The following is a 6010-nucleotide window of genomic DNA, read 5'->3' as shown; positions in this document are numbered from 1 at the left end:
TGTCAACCAAAGCGTTAAAAGATGAAGAAACGTTTGGGAAGATTTTTGACTCTGTCATACCTCTTTAAACGTTTCAACCGCTATTTGTATCCCATTATCGCTAGGCGAGCGCACGAAATCAGCCTTAAGGTGTCCACAGACTTCGGCTTGATACACGTTTGAAGTGAGTGTCAAGCAATGTTTGCAGCAAGTATGTGTAGAAACCATAATTCAGTGAGTGTCATTCACGTGAAACAATGTATGTGGGGAATCGAAAACTGTGTGACAAACAGGTGTTTGTCACACAAAAAATCCGTGTTTGAAGGGGGAGGGGAAATCGTTCCTCTTCAAGCATGTTTGAAGGTTTCTGGCCATTGCCAGCGTGCTGACCACAGTGACGCAATGCAAAGTCCAGCACTGGAGAAGTATTTCCATCAGAACAGTACGTGTCAGAACAATATGAATCCCATAAGAACAATACGAATCCCGAGTAGGTCCTCTTTTCGCCCGCTACTTGCCAGAAGCGGGAAAAAGTTATGTGTGATGGGCAGATGTTGTTGTTATAACTTTTGTTTTGGTGCTCAGTTAGTACTTCTATGTATACATATTAAAGGAAACGAAACTTTTGTAAAATAACTAAAAAAATTTTCCAATATATGCATAAACATTTACGTGTACGCAAAGTGCGCGAATGTTATTACTGTAGAAACGCCAGCACTAGATGACCACCATTCTGCACCATAGTCCAAATCGCACAGCTTAAAGCGCATTCTTTACGTAAAATGTTTGTAACAAATCACGATTTGTAATACATAAGTAATCTGAACGAGGAATACATAGTACATACTATTATATGAAAAAATAGACATTCATATAATATAAATAATTATATACCCAGACTGTGCAATCCTGCCGTTTTGGACTGCAATGGCAGCCCATGGACCGCCTTCGCTAATGTCTTGCTTGATGTTCACTACGAAGTATGTGTGCTTGGGTAGCTTCAAACAAACGGACTCACACTCGTTTGCCTCACAATCGTTTGCATGAAAAACGTAACCTTGCAGCATGCAGTTTTGTTCTACACTCACGACATTAACTTCAAACGTGCATCAAGCCGAAGTCTGTGGGGGCCTTTAGGATCGGGTTTTACCTTCATTTTATCAGAATTTATTATAAGAACTAAACAGGCTGCTATTAAGCTACTCGTACCATCGCATTAATTGGAAATACTCTAAAGTTTCACAGGTATGAAAGTCACGGGTGTGTGGCCGTAATCTTTTGCTTTTCCAGTTTTCAAGTGGTTTGGCCAAGGGTTTGGCCGTAGTGCGACAGACAGCTTCTCCTGGGTTAATTACGATTTTAAGGTCGACATATAAGAGGAAAGTCATGTTATGCGATAGCAGAGTAGATCATTTAACACCCATTCCAGTGCATGATCCCATTACGATCCCATTAAAATTAGTGTTGGGTAGTAAAAGTCCTTGCCAATATACTTATTTTTACTATCGGCTTTTGAAAGTTTACTTATTTTTACTTACTATTCAAAATTTTTCGGGACTTTTACTTACTTTTACTTTTTATTTCAATTTTCCCAAGGACATTTACTTACTAAATTAAAGTAAATTTACTAAATAAATGTAATTTAGCATTGAAAGTTTCGAATTGCGTTAGTTTCAAAGCGCAACAGACTACTGAAAATAGTGCAAATAAATTTCTTATGCATTAATCGAGCTATTATACAGGTGCATACTGAAAATAAATACTGCTGCTTTTGGAGGGCGGGCTGGTACCGACTACTGCACTCACTTTACCTGCGAGTGGCGGCGGACATGCCTGATTTTCCCGTAACGTTGATAAAACGATTTAGTAAATAATTTAGTAAATGATTTTTATTTATTCAACGCTGAACCTTAATATTTACTTACTTTTACTATTCCGTCCGCATTTACTTACTTTTACTTACGTTGTTTCCAAAACCTTACCATTTACTAGACTTTTAATATTAGGCGGACTTTTACTAAGTAAATGGCCGTTATTTAATTTTATTTAGTAGCACAACACTAATTAAAATCCTTTTTGTATTTTGAGTTTCTCAGAATTATCCAAATTCTTGAAAGAGCCGCAGACAAGAAAGTGTACCTAACAGTATGCATGTGGTCAGTGGAATGAAACGTTTTACAGTATTCTCCATCAGTCCATCTTGCTTAAATATGTTAGCACTGTCACTGCAGACCAACCATAAACATATGCTCAAAACCGAGCAGACAAGAAGATGTTGTCAAGATATTTCATCTGGTCAAACCACTATGCGTTATCATGGTGCATTATCGTTCGTAATAACCAAAAATTTCTCCTTCGGACCGTGGTCATCATACACGCTAAGCGTTGTGTTGGCCCGTTTTGACATGGACCAGTGCGGACATACATAAAAGCAAGTTGGAGCAACTAGTAACCTTCCCAATCTCACATTTATTTCGTTTCATAGCAAATTTCACAATGACCACGCTATTGCAGTGACTACTCAAGTTGATTTACATGTTTGAAAGAAGTTTGAAGTGTACCATATACGCATGAACAAGTAAGTTTATCTAGTAAAAATTCTAAATAATCATTCTTACAGCTAATGTTAATTATAGAAGCACAGTTGTTCTATTAATTTATAAATATCTACATGGGACTCCAACTATGTATAAAATTATTGTATAGTGTATACAAAGTTATATTGTACGCACGTCTCTGAATAAGACCGCGACAGCACTATACAATATACAATAGGACAAGCTGCACCGACATGGACTACTTGTTCTGATAATTTACTACTTCCGCGGACTAACCACAAGTAATTATTGTACATACTTTGCTATAAAATTGTAACTTGAGCTAACAAGATTTCTCGCAACCCGTTTCCGAAAGATGGTGGTAAGGTGGCTAACGTACACCGGCATTTCTCATTAAATGCACTGACAGTACATATCATTAGCAGCTGACCATGTACTTACTTGTGTAAAGTAATTGTTGAAGTCCCTCCATAAATTTCTGATCGAAATTATTGCAACGGCTAACAACAACACGGTAATTTTAAGCGAGCTACAGGGTAATCAGAAATTATGCACTATGTAATGAGAATTAGACAAATACGACACAGGTGTTCAACTCGCACCATAAAGACTTGGATCAAAACAGGCGCAAATTAAACAGGACAGCTAGCATAGCATAATTATCGGATTTGAAGATGACGCCACTACTGCAGGAGTCTGGGATGATGAACGATTTGCTACGGGTACGGGAGTACAGGTCTCTTTGCAGTCAAACAGACCAAAAATGCCAATTATTTAAATTTTGCACAAAATACATCTAATGCACGCTTTTCTTTTTTTTATCATAACAAATTAAGCATTAATTGTGTACTGTAACAAAAGGGGATATATTCACAACAGGAAATATCAAAATCTGACTATTCCTAAATTCACAAAAATATACGATTTTTTGGACTAGGTGTACAACAAATTTAAATTTAACAAATTTTTCTCAATATATTAACATATACCGGAAAACCTCAAATGGTCCGTGAAAGCGAACGGGAATTGTTTATGACAGTATTTCGAGGCCTTCTGATGACGATGTAAGTACGTCTCTCCAAATCTCGTTCTTCGATACTGCCGTCAAAACCATAAAGCAGATTTTTACTAAATTTGAACGATACCAGACAAGAGCACACATTATGCACAGATATTCATAAACCCATATTCCAGAGAAAATAAATACGGGCTCGCGAGGCGTATGTGCATGTGCGTGTCATGCTGGCTGGACGAACGCTGTTTATTTTCTGCATGTGCTGGACATTCAAAACAGCTTCGGGCTGTAAATTCAATAAAGCATAATTACAGGATGCCGGCTACACATGTGAGTCCAGACAGGTTGGATATGCACGATCAGGCATCCGTGACCTTGTGGTTATGACTATTATAATTTTGTCAGACCATACGGATCGCATTACTAACACACGTCATTGTATTATCCATGTACAGCATACGCAAAGAAAAACTCGAACAGGATGAAAAAGCAACCTACAACTGCGAATAGAAACTTTTCAAAGCGAATAGCGCATTAAAATAAATACTTTAAAGAAACTGAGTGAAACGATGATAAGTATTGTACGGACATAATGCGCAGAAGCAGGTTATACGCATAATAAAATCTCTGGATACTATGGCTGGATGAGTATAATAATATTATAATAGTCTAGAGTATATAATATTCTAGATGTGCGTAAGCTGATAAGCATACAACTATATGAAATCTAAAATTTTGAAAACATAATTGTAACAAACACGAGTAGCTGTACAGTTCACGAATTTGTACAACGGCGCGCTTATTGTTAGCAGAGGCGCCACCAAGGCCAGTTATTTGCGCATTTCGCCATGCAGTTTTGAAAATGACAAAGGAATTTCCAGCTTCCTATCCATTTAGTATTTCGAAACAATCCTGCTGATTAAGAACGGTAGACAGGTAAAATGCATGATAGGTATATTTCGTAAAAATTATTGTCTACTTATATTCAACCCTTTTCTACATAATCAGTTTACATTTATATAATAATATCTATTTAATGCACCCCCTTACCGCAGATGTAGCCGATAAAAAATCCAGGATCTTCAACGTAATCCTGTACTTTTGTGAAACTGAAAATAATGAAAGATGGTCCACTTTTTAAAACCGGTTGATTATTTTCATTCATATACGACCCCACAATAAGAGTCTGCTTCGGTTCTGAGGAAAGAAGATTCTAAACTAAATTCTACTCCGTGACTTCGTGGTCAGCAGCACAGATTCACAACACGATTGTCGGCATAGCTGCCATAGCATCGAGCTAATCGTAAGCGTGATGGTCAACAAAGTTCAGTCTAGCTTAGGGCCTACTGCAGCAAGTTACTTTGTACTACTTGCCAGCAATGCGTAATATAAGAAAACGGCATGCACATGCTACAACTGACCAGAGAAATAAATGCTTGCTGCTTCGTTTGCTTTGTCTCCTGGCCAGGCAGTGTCTGATCTGTCCCAGACTTTCGCTAAATTTAATCTTCGATTTCTGTCTGAACTTGAGTATTTGGAGAGAAATGTTCAGTTAGGGAACGCTTTTCTACAAGAAACGAAACTTTACTTACGTTGAAGAGTGGTCAGGGCACTGTCAGGACTGTGCTGTCAGTGTGCATGGTTGTAAATGTCCAGTTTACATATACTGTACGACTCTACGAGTATAGTGTATAGTGCCGTATAGTGTGTGCGCCGATAGCGACTCTAGAAGTGCCCTGGTGTAGCAGTTATCACTTTGGCGATATTTCGATTTGTGATCGGGCGATCTACTTCGGTTTAATAGATAAAACTGTATATAAACAATTATTAAACATCCGTTTACCTGTAACAGGACTGAGAAAAACTCTTATAACGATCTCATATATTTACATATACATGTATGTAACTTCATATAGAAGTTATACTATATATATATATACATAATATATAACTATATAATACTCGTATCACTTGTGAGTAGCTTGTAAATAAAATCGCGACTTGAGCGCCGGCTAATAAGTGAGTTTTATAATAATGTTATAATCATATTATTACATTTTCTGTATATAAATGTCATTTTCCTCCATTATCGGTCACGTCAAAATTCATTAGTAGTTAAATCAGCGACTTCGATAATATGGACTACATATATACACCATAAAATCGTAAGTAAGAACTATTGGCAGAGAAGGCCGCAGAACTATAAAAGGAAACTGAAAAATGGAGAAAGAAGGGCAACAAGGTGTTCGAGCGTTGAAAGGCAACTGCGAAAGTGTTCAGAACTTTTAACACAATAGCACAAACCAAATGCAGTCCTGAAAAATACAATATCTAACTACAATATTACAATAAAGATTTGCTATAGGCAACCCTTTTATACCCCAGTTCTTTAGAGGAACACCGCACACGTACGCCATTTCGTGCACGTCATGAACTTACTATTTTATTCTTATACTTA

Source organism: Paramacrobiotus metropolitanus, unplaced genomic scaffold (genome assembly GCF_019649055.1).
Source record: "Paramacrobiotus metropolitanus isolate TYO unplaced genomic scaffold, Prichtersi_v1.0 Parri_scaffold0000034, whole genome shotgun sequence".
Taxonomy (NCBI): domain Eukaryota; kingdom Metazoa; phylum Tardigrada; class Eutardigrada; order Parachela; family Macrobiotidae; genus Paramacrobiotus; species Paramacrobiotus metropolitanus.
Note: the sequence above shows the minus strand (reverse complement) of the source record.